At 31.7% G+C, this 15,749-nt stretch overlaps 1 protein-coding gene across 3 annotated transcripts in view; it reads left to right on the top strand.

Annotated features, from left to right (window-relative positions):
* The first annotated feature begins 976 nt into the window (after positions 1 to 976).
* Positions 977 to 15,749, top strand: part of LOC108910263 (myosin-11) — a 144,432-nt gene continuing 129,659 nt past the window's right edge. For 2 of the 3 annotated variants that reach the window (XM_018714815.2, XM_018714816.2), the window contains exon 1: positions 977 to 1,088. The gene's annotated coding sequence lies outside the window, so the exon portion shown is untranslated. Of the gene's footprint in view, positions 1,089 to 13,286; positions 13,570 to 15,749 lie in introns of those variants that run through there. The other variant, XM_023456262.1, reaches the window with a different exon arrangement.

Raw genomic sequence — 15,749 nt, forward strand, 5'->3', positions numbered from 1 at the left:
GCGGTCAAATCATTTTGAGAAAAATGTGACAATTAGTAAACGCGAGTGGAATAATTATCCAGATTTTATAAATATTACTAAATGTTTTAACTGTACAATTACTATAAATATTCATTCATAATAATTAATAAAATGTAATGTTCATCAAATATTAAATTTATTTGTTCATAAAATATGCATTTATAACTCGAAATCGCTTTTTTCCCTAGGGAGGTAAGTTACCTCACTTACCTCCCGATGTCCACAACAACCTCCACTTCTACGGTAAAATCCACTTACCTCCTTAAAAACAATGTATTATCAGTCTATTTACTATAGTGGGAGCAGATAAAACATTTTTTAATTGTAAATCATCCGATCTGATGAAAAACAGGATTATTTACTATTTAAATATTGATTGAATGTATTGATCATTGAAAAATAATAAATTCGGAAAACCTAGAAAAATAGTATTACTTACGAAAACACTGTAAAGAAAAACCGGTAAAACAAAAGTTTGCATACTTTGCTGGCGATATTTGATCAACATACCCATGATAACTAAAATGAATAAAATTTTTTATACTTGAGCTATAAGTAACTTTTTAAATTCTACTATTTTCCTAAAATCTTATATATATAGATTGAACACCTTGTGTAATCCCTCGTTCCAACTCAATGTCTTTTAACATTTACCTACCACTGACATCTATCGTCGGTCGTTAACTTTAAGATTGTAGACTATTTTTTTTAAGTAAACATTTTCACACGTTTTACTACCGCAAAAATTGAAACAAATGCACCGCGAGTCCAGGCAACCCACAAGGCAGCCACGCGGGCAAAATTGCGAAAGGTAGTTATGTCACAGTTGACTGCGACTACTATTACAGAATTACAAAAGTAGTCCCCTTCTTGAACCATGAGAATAATTAGAGGGGAAAGAGTCTTAACCGGAACATTATTTTAAAGAAATATAACTAACCGGACAATGTTGAAATATGTTAGAGTTGTTGATTTAAGTAAACTTTAACAATATGGTTTATATTTTTATTTATAAATAGTATATTGTTTACAGTGCAGTTTCACACAGAATTAGCAATAAATAACTGGTGAGTAGATATATATTTTTTTATTAATAATTGCATTAAATTAGTGAATAGTAACTGTTTCTTTTTTTTAATATTTTTGTATTTAATATTATATGTACGTATACCGTAAATAATTTTAGCTGCAATCCCACACCTCCATATATCCTTATTGTAAGATAAGATTAAAAATGAAATATCTAATACTTTGTGACAAACGTGACAGAAAGTAGTGTTTTATAGAAATATTTAATTGTGAATAATAATCAAATTTATAAAAAGAGTCTGCATGGATGTTATATTTGGGTAAATATTCAAACATATTTTCAAAAAAGTTTTTAAGTTTTTAATTGGTTGTTTCTCACAACATAGATAAAATAGAATCACTTTATTGCTAATTATTTTATAAAATTGTAAACAATAGCTCTAATGATATTGACACTTTTGTTGAAAACAGTACAATAAAATTTAATAAAAATATTTCCATCTTTGACTAGTTTACTATATTTAACTAGTTTTTGTAATTTCTACTACTTTTTTGTAAAGAAACTTTGTCATTGTCCATAAAAATAAAAATAATGAGATCACAATAAAAATGAGTACAGACATAGATTATAGCAAAGATAATTTTGTGCTCTCAGCATAAAAAAATATTTCTTTGACGTGGAACTTATGACTAACATCGTTTATAAATGTTAAATATCTTTGTGGTGTACTATTTTTCTAGAAAGCAACGTTTCTTAAGTCATATGGTACTTTTTATGTTATAAATTTTATGAAAAAATGAAAAACTAATGTCCAAATATTATTATGCAGAGATCATTTTCCTATTTCTTTAGTTACTTCCTTATTTCTTTTGGGTACTTTGTTACCTGTGATTTTTTTTTAAATTAACGAAATAACCTTGCACAAAAAGTATCAGTCGAGGGTTATTTTTGAGAAAATAGTTCTGCCTAGCTAAAAATATCACACTTAAAAAAGGAGACAAACGCAAAATACAAAAAAAATATCACTTTATATCGCGGTCTTTAAAAAGTTGTCGAAGTTTCGAAAATCTGTCGGTTTTTTTATTTTTGATAGATTCTATTTGTTTGTTTTTGCATGTTTCCATAATTAGAGATATATGATAGGATGATATTCATGTTATTATCACTTGTTTCATCTTTTAGAATTTGCCAACATCTTTTACCCTAAACAAAATAATCGCAGTTCTTTTTCATTTTTTAACGATATTATTTCCCTTCTCCAAACTTTTGGCTGAACACAATGAATTAGGTATTTTCCTATATAAGCCTAATCGCAAATTTTTGATTTCTCAAATTCTCGTTTTTTATATAAGCTTTATGCTATTATAGTTTTTAAAGATTGTAGATTTGTAAATTTTTTGAATTTTGAAAATAATTCTTTTGGGCACATCTTTGTCAAAGTCCGTTAAATATTAGTTGTTTGAAAAACAATGTTAATTTTATTACCTATTCTCCTTAATTTTTCCGAAAATACAGGAATATTATGGAATTTTTAATGTATATGTAATTTACTTTTGTTTTCTGATAGAATTTATTTTACTTTCGATATTTTCAAAAAATATTTCGACATTCTCTGGATTAATTGTTTATTAGTAGATTTTTTGTAAATTTCAATTTATTATTTATAATTTCGTCTTTTGAAGAAACCAGTTTAGCTTTATCGTTCAAACATTTAATCACACTTTTCTCTATATTAATATGATGATTCAAATTATAATTTAGATATCTGTTAGTTAGTTTCCTATATAAACGTTTGTTTATAAAAAATTGCAATTTTTTTAAATTAAAATATCTAAAAAGGATAATGTAAGTACTGTTGTTTTCTAATAAGTAAGTAAATTTAATTGTTGGTTCCTTGTTATTAATGTTATCTAGAAAAACATTTAATTTCTCAATGGTAAAAGGCCAAATTGCAAAATATCGTCTCCGCTAAATGGTAGACTTTTATATAAATTATTAACAGTTTTCTTCAAAAAAATCCATAAATATTACTTAAAATTGGTGATAATGAAGACCTCATTGCGTCTAGCTTCTATGTTTGCCAAAACAAATAATTATTATACCGTGTGTTTATAAAGTGCCGCACAAAATTCACATGTCTTAAATAATGTTTTTAAATTCTATGCAAAAAACACGTCAATTGGTAAATTTAGTTAGCTTTCTTTTGACGTAGGCACATTAGCCATATTGGTCAAAATGGCGGCCTGATGACGTAAACATCCAATTTTATAAAAGGCAACCCCTTCATTTTTGGATTTAGCATCCAATTTTGAGTTTTTTGATACCCCATAGTCGATAGTTTTTTCTAGTGGTTTTACCATTATTCAAATCTTTGTGTCAAATGTTTGTTTGCATTTTTAATTAAGTCCAACTTATTTCTTAGAAAAGAGAAAGAAATTTTTTGACGTTGAAATGGTTACATAATTTTCTGCTTGCAAAAGAAAGGGTAAAAATGCGGTACTCACACGGTATATTTAAAAACAAATAACCCAAAAATCATCGGATTATTTCCGCTTTTTTAGATGAAGCTAACAAAAGTTCTGTACCTATATGTTCAAAATGTTCAGTGTTCAAAATGATTAAGAAGAACTCTAGATACAATCAGAAGCATCGGACATGGAATTTGAAGATCTCCTTTAAGTGCAATTCGCAAAATTCTATTTTTCCTGAGCTTAATTTTTTAGTTTGCTTTTATGTTGAAATTCTATTAAAAATATTGTGTTCGAAAAAGAATGGAGGTTTTTCACCAATTTTTCCGGTTTTCTCCGAATCGTTAAATCTTTAATTAAATTTAAATTCAGCAAATTTTAGAATAAAAATCAACCATGTCAGCAAATTGCGGATCACGATAGACGTACGAGTATAATTTTATGCCAGACTTATGTAACTGCAATAACAAACACCTTTCCGGAAATAAGTGCAAAAATGAGGAACTTTCTCGAATTTTAAGAAGGGTCTTTCATATAAATTTTTTATTGTATGAAGGCCTTCAATGGCGGGGGTAAAATGAAGTTTAAACTATTTCTTTAAAAAACAATAAAACGAGAAAAACTCTAATAACGTAATTCTCTTGTCCTTAGTTCCCCATAAGTAGGTTGAACAACGAACACCTTTTATTTTGTTGTCATAATTTTTTTGTAAATTTTAAAATTATCTAGATAAATATTGAATGGAAGAATGGCATCACCGAATTCCTATCTTTTGTGTGGATATGTATACCTAAAGGTATATTCCTTATTGTACTAGATTGCAGAAAAAAATTATTTAAAAAACTTGTTACTAGGCTCAAAATAGCATCCATTTTCAGTAGTATGTATAGACTTGTAGGTTTGTGCAAAGTAAAAGTAACTCTCCTTAAGATTTCGAGTGAATTATTTATTACATCAGCTGAATTTGTAATTCTAAACAACAGATATAGGATTTCGTTATTATTAAAAAGTTTCCAAGTCATTTGACTAGATTTTTTTTTTGTTTCAATATTTACAAAGAAAAATTTGTTTAAACAAGAAAAATTTATTAGGTGCCTGGATCTCTTTATGGCGAGAAAACAAGAAAAATACCTAACTTAATTTACCAGTTAATATTTCTATCTAGCAAATTTTGTCTTTCTTACATTATTTATTTCTAAAAGAAAGAACGATATCGAGCGTCATGTAGCTTTTTAGGGGTTAATCGAAAAATATGTATAAAATGCCTCATTAAATCCCCCCCAAAATATTCACAATATAATTTTTCTCTAACACGTACTTAATCTAAAATATTTAAAATAAATACAATAATTATCAACATTCTACAATCTAACTAGAATTGGTATATTTATTAATAAAATAAAACTAGTGCTACTGTATTCACTTTTTGAAGCTAGAAAATGTACCATAATTTTTGTACTATACAATAAAACTTACAGTCCGTACAATATTTGTTGAGACAGAGTTCCAAGAAAAGAATAAGCCAATAAAGTTCAGTTATCGGAACTACTGTAACAATTTACCGCGGCAGGAGCGTGCCTTGAAATTTTCCGCGAAATTTTCTTGTCTTAAAATAATTATATCCACACGCTAAATACGATACCTACTCTTCAACTGGGAATTAAATTCCTTTCTTATATTTTTCACCTCCATTGTTTTATTTTAATAAGAAATTACACCGGACGATACATTTAGGAAGAAAAGCGCCTTCGTAGCTACAATACACAGTATGCAAACTGCTACCTCGGGTGTCGAATGCGGTTAATTCCAAGAAAGTGACGCAGAGGTCTTTTTGGAATTATATCTTAACAAATACGTACGGACTGTAGTCGATTTTTTGATCAACTTCTTTTTTTTTTCGGCTAATAAATAGAAATGGTTTTCAATCCAAAGAAATTCTAACAATTCTTCGCAAAACAATTTTCTGTAGAAATTTAGTAAAAACTTGTATACACAATTTTACTTTTATATTTTTCAAACAACCAGTGATTTAAATTAATTCAATGCTAAATAACTGAACTAATCAAGTTGTTGTTGAGTAGAATTACAGGTATATCTGCTGGCTGTTACAAATTCGCTTCTCACTACAGGGATCTCGGAAACGGTAAGAGATACGAAGTAGCTTAAATGGGGGCAAAGTTGCGTAATCAGGGGACCAACAATATGCCTCTAAAAAATCAAAGCTAACATGATTAGTTTTCGAAATATTTAAAAAAAAAAAACGAAATTTTGGAAATCCGTTTTTGTTTCATTTCAACCTTGTTTGAGGAGATATTGAAAAACGAAGAACACTTTCTCATGGCCACTTTTTGCCCTTTATCGAATGGCATAATCAATTTTTATATGTAACGTTTCGTCTCTCCAGGACCATCATCAACTTCATTTTTTAAAATACGACCCTGGAAATTTTATTACAATTTTTGCAAGCCTTCATGACCCCCAATACTGTACTGCCTCAGCCCTAACCAGATGCAGACGTTTTGTCTCGAAAAATTAGTCTTCGGTGTATTCGTTCCAAATTTATCTAAATTTTTTATTTAAATTTATTTGTTTATTGAATTATCGTACACTGTAAGTGTCGTTAGACCTTGTGAAATCCATTTAGTTATTTAAACTTAAGCTACTTCGTACCTCTTACCATTTCCGAGATTCCTGTAGTGGGAAGCGAATTTGTAACAGCCTGTATATAAAGTCAAAGCAAGGGGTGATCGACTTACCTTTGGAAACACGTTTTTTCGCAAAAACTGTTGAAGGTAATTCATTTTTGAAAACGGCGTTGTATTTTCAATGGCTGTCACTTAAATGTAAAATAAAAAAACTGAGTTGTATATTCACCCCATCCGGTAGCGTTTTGGTAATTTATTTCCTTAATGTCACTGAAGAGAACATTTATGAACATACAGGGTGTATCAGAAGAAAAGTACTCGAGTAATGGAGGGTGTACAAGGGGCCTAATAAGGCCTAAGTGGTGTGGTGGAAGACAATTCCACCACCCCTCCGACATACATACATACATACATACATACATACATACATACATACATACATACATACATACAGGGTGTATCAATTGAAACTTCCCACCTGGAAAATATCGGAATTAAAAAAAAACAAAAAAACTTATGACGCGTTGATTTTTTTTATCAAGGGAGATGATACGTGATGGCGTAAGTTTTGGTGTCTTGAAAGCTACCCCTTAGGCAGGGGCGTAAAATACCCTTAAACTTTAAATGACGCCCTTTGCTGAGTGACACCTCATTTTAAAGCTTTGTCAATTCTGCTCACGACGACATACGACTTTTTAAATTTTGGTTTCGATATGACAATAAAATCATCACTTAAAGAATAAGACAAAATATCAGTGAATGAAAGAATTATTAAGTGTACAAATTGGTTTCTCTCGCTTCCATACAATAATAAAATCTTTGCACCACTTCCGAACGAACATTTCGGGCGTTATCTGGCGACATTCTTCAACAATTCGCCGACGAAGCTCCTCAAGTGAATTTGGTCCTGTTACATAAACTTTCGCCTTAAGTGTCACCATAGAAAAAAGTCTAAGGGCGTTAGATCCGGCGATCTGGGAGGCCACGCAATTGAACCTCTGCGTCCTATCCAGTGATTTGGAAAGTTCTGATTAAGAAAATTACGCACAGCTACGGCATAATATGGTGGAGCACCATCCTGCTGAAACCACACATCTTCTGGCAAAGCGTTGTCATTTTCCAATACTTCCAAATCGGCTAGATATTCGTTTCCATTAGATTCAGATACATGTTTGAGAACAAAAAATTTGGATTCCTTCGAGCCTGATCACTCATTTCTTCACAGAACTGCAAGCGGCGATCAAGATCGTCTCCATTAATTTCTTGTACCAATTTAATTTTGTATGGATGATACTTATGAATTTTTAAGATTCGGCGGCAACTAGGTACAGAAATTTTACAGTACTTGCACGTTTCCTGAGACTCAAATTTGGTTGCATTGCAATGTGAACCAGGACAGCTATCTGATTATCCTCATTACGTACGACGTGTTCACGTTGATGCTTTCTATTTGCAACCGATCCAGGTTCCGAAAATGTATGCACTAAATCCAGGACGTACCGATGCGAAGTGTTTTTGTCAGAATGACAAACATTAAGAATCTGTTCTGCCTGCCGTGCACAGACATTATTCTTGTAGAACAAACTCATTATTTCCACTTTGTCAGCAATTGTATAAACCATTTTCAAGAATTGGAATTCAATCGACTTTGTGATGAGTTTACGGGATATTTATTGTCTAGACAAGACAAGATGAGACAATATTGTCCCGTTTAAATTTTTTTATTGAGAAATTGTTGAAGAATGTCGTCAAATAACGCCCGAAATGCTTCGAAATGTTCGTTCGGAAGTGAACCAAATGTTTTATTATTGTATGGAAGCGTAGGGAAACCAATTTGAACACTTCATAAAATAACATTCTTTCATTCATTGATCTTTTGTCTTATTCTTTAAGTGTTGATTTTATTGTCATATCTAAAGTAAAATTTTAAACAGTCGTATGTCGTCGTGAGCAGAATTGAAAAAACTTTAAAATGAGGTGTCACTCAACATAAAGTGCCATTTAAAGTCTAAGGGTAGTTTACATCCCTGCCTAAGGGGTAGCTTCCAAGACACCAGAACATACGCCATCACATGTCCTCCTTGAAAAGAAAATCGACATGTCTCAGTTTTTTATTCTGATATTTTCAAGGTGGTATGTTTTAATTGAAACACCCTGTATATTTTGTTATTTGCTCTTGTGCTTTTACTGTATTCAAGTTAATTCAGTTTTAGTTTCCTAAAAATCAAAATCAAATGAAGTGATACCAAAATTCTAGGTATGCGAAAAATATCTCACTTCCTAGACAATATTCTTAGCTGATAATATTGAATGTATCTAAAGTTATTTTGCTGAATGAATCAAATTTATGTGGCAATTATTGATCCAGTATATGCACTTGTATTAGGTACTGTTATACTTGGCTTCTTGTACGGTCAATAGCATCGTGTAAAGTTAATGGGATATGGTTACGTTTTTACTTTATTTATTTGAGTATTTTGCACCTGTGAAAAAAAATTACCTAATCAAATAAACCCCTGTGCGGAAAGGATGTCACGATCCGCAGGCATTTTTATTTAAATTTTCGGCAAAAACTATTACAGACACAACATAATTTGACAACTATCTTGACAAAATGTCAAGTTATTTTAATTGTTTTTGGAGTGTTTCTGCTCATGGCCAATTTGATAACAGATCTGATACAAGAAAAACTTCAAAAAAATAGAAAATTGCAAATATCTCTAAGTAGTAAGGCAAACCTAACAATGCTTATATGGCTAGAAAGGAAATTTCAATATGCAACCGACAAAATAAAAAAATACAGGGTGTTCCATAAAAGTTAACAAAGTTATAGCTGTTTGAAGTTATCAAAATGTAACAACAAAAATGAACCACCTAGTATTAAATATTTTAATTTATTGATGTAGCATAATCTAGTTTTACCTATGCACTTTACAGGTACCAAAAATTCACTTGATATCACGCTCCTGAAAAGGGTTACTAGTATCTCCGCGGTCCTCTGCATTATTTGTCAAATTTTTTCATTAAAAATTAATATCTTAAAATCTATAACTTCAAATTTCACGTAGAATCCAAAAATGCAATAATATATAGGGTGTCCCAATTAAAATAAGAAACTTAATGTCAAAGTGCCATAGGGTTCTAAATAACGAGCGTTCAAATAAAAACGTGGTCAAGTTGGTTCTGAAAATTTGGACGTAGGGCGTAGCGTATAGCAAATGAACTTAAACGTCATCTGTCAAAGCGCTATATCGCCGCTATCAATTTGAATATTTTCGTTTTAAAAAGCGTTTAAAATGGTGTTTTCTCAAGAACAAAAAGTGTTTATCATAGAGTCCTACTTTAGAAATGGACGCAAGTTTGATGGAATATGGAAGTATTCTATTGAGGAATGTTTCAGAGAATTTCAAAATCAATTTCCCGGCGTTGTTGAGTACAAAATTTTTCAAAGTGCAGTTCAGCGTTGTGTTAATGTTTTTCGTGAAACGGGCAGTGTAACAAGAAAGGAAGGAAGCGGCCGACCTAAAAAGCGGACTGAAGAATTAAAAGAAAATGTCCCAACAAATAATGGAAAATGCGCCAAGAACTTCTGTACGTGTTTTATCACAAATGGTGGGAGTATCAGTCGGTACCTACCACACAGTGTTAAAAAAAGATTTGCGTTTGTTCTCCTATCGTTTAACTTGTCAGCAAGAACTTCATGAAGTTGATTTTCCGCGACGGGCTGTATTTTGTGAATGGTTTTTAAACAACTACGGTGAACTTCATAATATCACCTTTTTTTCTGATGAAGCCTGGTTTCATTTAAGTGGTTACGTAAACTCACAGAATATGAGAATGTGGTCTTCTGAAAAACCAGATAACTTTTTTGTCGAGGGCCCTCTAAACGCTCAAAAAATTGGAGTTTGGCGTGCTCTCAATCGAAGGAGGATCTATTTTTTTAATGATACTCTTACTGCGCAAAGGTATAGAGAAGAAATTATCGCTCCTTTTGTTAACCAGCTGGAAGAAAACGAAATTACAAACTTTTACTTTCAACAAGATGGCGCAAGGGCACATACGGCAGGCGAGACGATGAATATGTTCAGGGAAGTTTTCCAAAATCGACTAATAAGTCTCAATGCTGAACATGAATTTCCACCGAGGTCATGTGATATTACGCCGTGTGATTTCTTTTTGTGGCCTTACCTTAAAAACACTATTTTTGAACTGCCTATTCCTGATTTAAACCATCTGCATGCTCGATTTATAGAGAAGATTCGTGAAATTAACAATACCCCGAGCATCTTAGAAAATGTCTTTAATTCTTTGAGGAACAGGTGTGAAAAGTGCTTGGAACAAGGAGGGGGACACTTTCAGCAGCTGCTTTAATTTATTGTTATAACAAGGAGGGGGACACTTTCCGCAGCTCCTTTGTTTGTTATTGTTATCAAGATTATTTTTTAAAATAAAGTTATATAGTCATTAACGTTATTGAAACTGACAGCTGCTATACAGCTCGTTGAGAAATGAGGTTAAGTTGGTCGCTATAAGCTACTCCCTACGTCCAATGTGTCAGAGCCAACTTCGACCACGTTTTTATTTGAACGCTCGTTATTTTAGCCGTGTCGGCCCTGCTGCATTTGCTAGGTTGTCAAATTTTCAGATTTATCGGATCAGTACTTTCCGAGATATCGATAGTGGCAATTCCTGGTGGGACACTCTGTATAAACAGTTCTTTCTATTGAAATAACATTTTTTAAATTAAAATATTTAGAAAAGGTAATGTATTATTATTTTTGAAGTAAATTTAAATTGGTTCTTTATTACTAATAGTATCTAGAAAATATTTAATTCATTCAAGGAAAGCGTACAAATTGCAAAAATATGGTGGGCTTTTTAATTAAATTGTTAATTTAATATTCTTCAACAAAATGGTGATGACAATGAACCCAAGTAGATTTTATACATAATCTTAGTAATTCCATTAGGTATGCATCCTATACTTCAATTAGTTTCATGTGCCACATTGTTATCATTTTCTAATTTATCTTTGATAATATTTAATGTTTTATCTACTGGACCTACTGGTGAATAGATCTATTAGTGAATAAACTAGACTGCAGATAGATGTCATTTGTTACGACCATTGCTTTGTTTTCTTGAGGTTGACATTGAAGCACCGTGCTCCATTGCTGGTAGCAGTGCTATTCTGTTAATGAGAGAATATTTTGAATTATGATCGTGACATTCAAATACTTTTAAATGATTTTCGTTAAAAATTAGACAATCCCTTTGTACTAGGAGATTCATTCGTATTTGAGTGGCCACTTTTGAAATGAGAAAATGGTTTTAGTATTATACTTTCTCAAGGGGTGACTTCCCTGCAAACATTCAATTGATTCACTTCATTTTTCTTTGTGATAATAGGTACTAATCTTCTTAAAGATTGAAGACGTATTCAGTTAAATAGAATATTATATTAGAACGACGGTTATAAATTCCAATCGATTAATTTCTACAGCACTCTTGTCATGGTATTAAAAAACCTGCGATTTTCTCCCATAAACGTGATATCAATTAATTTCATACCGAGAAAGTAGATAATTTATTAAAATACGATATAAAATAAAATATTTCTGTACGCGTTTTTACTGATGAACATCTGAAAACAATATAAATCTTAATTAGCAGACATTTAATGTCTAACGGTGTGTAAATATTACCATATCTGATAATGAATTTGCCTACAAATGTTAAATTTTCCGGTTATTTCTAAACGGGTTATTCCTTTTTCCTTATTACGTATGTACGTACTTTCTTATGGAGAAATTCGTCGTTAGGGAAATATAAATAAGTCTTCCACTGACTTTTCTGAAGCATTTATAAAACTTTATTAATCCACAGGAAAAATTATTTTTTCATAAATTTTAAATAAAAATATACATGGTGTTTGTTAAGTACTTGTACAAACTTTAAACCGTGAATCTTGACTAAAAAGTTCTTATGAACATGGGTCTGCAACGGCTAGGTTCTTGAGATACAGAGCGTCCAAAAAAATGTTCATATGAACTTTTTATCTTAAAATTAGTTTCAGTAGGCATGTTTAGATTCATTTGTGGCGTAATAATACAGCACGGTGTTTTAACTACCTAAATATAATGTTATAAATAAATACCGAAGTAAGTAAATAATATGACTGTGTATATTATTCATATAAATCTCTAGGCATATCTTGTTTTCAAGTAATTGTAGAGTATGAAAAACATCAATAATAACCCCACTGAACTTTGCCTTTGCTTATTTCACTAATTGTTTTACATTATATTTTTATAAGTGTAGATTATTGCGCTGTTGCAGGGTGTCCCATTAATATTGCGAAAAAATTCAGGGGTAGTTTCCTTGACCAAAAATAAAAAAGAAAGTTCCTATAAACCTATGTCCGAAAATGCTTCGTTTCGGAGATACAATTTATTGAAATTTAGAGAAAATACAAGGTTTTACTAATATCTGGAGAACCCTAATTCCGATTTTTTTGAAATTTGATATGTTTGCTTATATAAACGGTAGACGTCTTCTGACGTAATTTGATTTATTATTTATTCCAGCGGCGTCCGGGGACTCACTCCTGTTGATATTAATAAGTAAACATTTGAGACGTCACTGCTTTTTCTTAGGTGTCATATGTTTTTCTAATTATGCGATAAAAAATTCAACTTTTTTGTCTCTTTACTTTTTTTGATATTTTGCTTCGTTTTCGAGCAAAAAATTAATAGCTTGTGTGTGATTTTAATAAGTACTTGAATTGTGTAGTTGTCAATTCCTGCTTGCCAAAATGAATTACACAATAGTACATTGTGTAACGAGTGGGGAAAAGTTGCCAATAGCGCCACGCGGACGCAGTTGACGCACGAGCGAAGAAGGGGGGGAAAGCGCCCAAGTAGCGCTATGGCAACTTTTCCGAACGAGTTGCACATACTATTTTCTATCACAAGTGCGAGTCGTTATGGGACCTATAGTGTAGGAGGTTAGGTGCACGGAAAGTGCTAGATAGTACAACAGCGTGATGTTATTTTCATAGCGCAACGCTCAGCTAACCTCCTACAACACTATAGGTCCCATAGCGAGCGCGCGTGACAGAAATAGTGAAATGTGCGATATGCATTTTCTTTATGGCCTTGCCAACGGTAATGCATTAGCCGCAAGGCGCCTCTATGAGCAGAAATACCCTAATCGTATAATTCCTCATCATACTATCATCACCAGTCTTCAACAACGTCTTAGTGAAACTGGAAGTTTTCGAAAACTTACCGCAGAAAACGGGCGACCCCGCACAGCAATAACCCTACAATTGGAGGAAGATGTACTTCATGAAATTGAGGACACTCCAACAACAAGTACCAGACAGATTGCTAGAAACTTAAATGTAAGTCGTTTTACAATTTTCAGGATTTTAAAAAATAATTTTCTATACCCTTATCACATCTAACGGGTTCAGGCACTTTTACCGACTGATTTTCCGTTAAGATTAGATTTATGTCGATGGATACGACAAAAAATTGGGGAAAATCCTCAATTTTTAGCCGAACTACTATTCACGGATGAGGCGAATTTTTCTAGAAAAGCCATAATGAACTTCCTTAATAATCATGTATGGGCGGACGAGAACCCAAATTCTATATTAGAAGACCGTCATCAACACCAGTTTTCACTTAATGTATGGGACGGAATTATGCGAAACCACGTAATAGGCCCATTTTTTTACCACCGAGGCTTACTGGAGATGTTTATCGCCGTTTTCTTGAGGATGAATTGCCTGTAGTTTTGGAAGACATCCCATTGCCAGTAAGATTGCAAATGTATTTTATGCACGATGGTGCTCCACCCCATTTCAGTTTAGCTGCATGTGAATATTTGAACAATATCTATCCAAATCACTGGATAGGTCGAGAAGGTACTCAACCCTGGCCTCCAAGGTATCCCGACTTAAATTCGTTGGATTCTTTTGGGGTCACCTCAAACATTTGGTTTATACGACTCCAGTGCAAACCATAGACGAATTAAGAAACCGCATTGTCGCATCCTGTGAAACAATTGGACACAGCCGAAATGTTTGAACGGGTTCCCCAATAATCAATGTGTCGTAGGATAGATGCCTCTATTAGGGTTGAAGGTGCACATTTTCAACAACTGTTGTAACGCCTGTGTATGTAAAGTAGTTTTCATATCATTGCTGTTTGTTAAATATTTTTTCTTGTGTTTCTGTTAATATTAATTAGGTATTTAAAAAAATATTATTTAGTGAGTTATTGTTTCTCAGATTGTTACATTGTTTTACAATAACATACAAGTTGATTAGTAAATAACTAAAACATTGAATTTCTATTTTTGTTTTCTACTTCCCTTAAGAATGTGCATATGAAAGGATAATAATTTTTTGCTCAAAAACGAAGCAAGATATCAAAAAAAGTAAAGAGACAAAAAAGTTGTATTTTTGATCGCATAATTAGAAAAAAATATTACACCTAAGAAAAAGCAGTGACGTCTCATATGTTTACTTATTAATATCAACAGGAGTGAGTCCCCTGACGCCGTTGGAATAGATAAAATAAATCAAATTACGTCAGAAGACGTCTACCGTTTTTATAAATACACATACCCAATTTAAAAAAAAAATCGAAATTAGGGTTCTCCAGATATTAGTAAAGACCTTGTATTTTCTCTAAATTTCAACACCCTGTATCTCCGAAACGAATCATTTTCGGACATAGGTTTATAGGAACTTTCTTTCTTATTTATACAGTAAACTCCCCCTGAATTTTCGCAATATTAATGGGACACCCTGTACAGTGCGACTTTTATCATTTTATATACAATATTTATTTTTTATTACAAAAAAAATTAATTTAAACGTGTGTACTAGGCATCTTTGGAATCAAATAAAGTACAGTATTTCCTTACTGCTAATATTTGCCTATGTCAAAGATCCAGAAGTAATTAAATCTTAATTAACTAGGGTTAGTATCTATGTGTAAATATTTATAACAACTTTTACTTTTTTTATTACGAACATCATAATATGTTATGTACCTATCTCTAGCTTTATGAGCAACTAATTTTTTTGCGTAATATAAAGAAGTAAAGTGTCCTTTTAGTCCTCATGGATTAAATCTACTTTAATCCTTTTAACAAAAACATAAAATTATTTAATAATGCAAATGAAACTTTTTCCAAGTTAGTATTGACAAAATCATGGCATCCAGATTTTTTGTCCTCTGGATAGAAAAATGCAGTTTAGCTTAATCTATAAACTATACTTAATTAATTTTGAAAATTTTATGTACAAATTTGGAGACACGGACATATCATCGTTTTCCATTGTAACGTCGTTTTAATCTCTAATTAGATTTAACCTCCGCTTAAAATTGTTTATTTTTAGATTAAACATAAAAAAACCTTGTCATTATTATTTTACTATGACTCTGCAACTTATTTGGAACAGATTAGTATTAAAACTTAGCTAATGGTAATATTATTTATTTTAAAGATAATTGAATTTTTTGTTAAAGAAGTTCATGTATTTAACATAAACTTTTCAATGTACAA

Source organism: Anoplophora glabripennis, unplaced genomic scaffold (genome assembly GCF_000390285.2).
Source record: "Anoplophora glabripennis isolate ALB-LARVAE unplaced genomic scaffold, Agla_2.0 scaffold336, whole genome shotgun sequence".
NCBI classification, from domain to species: domain Eukaryota; kingdom Metazoa; phylum Arthropoda; class Insecta; order Coleoptera; family Cerambycidae; genus Anoplophora; species Anoplophora glabripennis.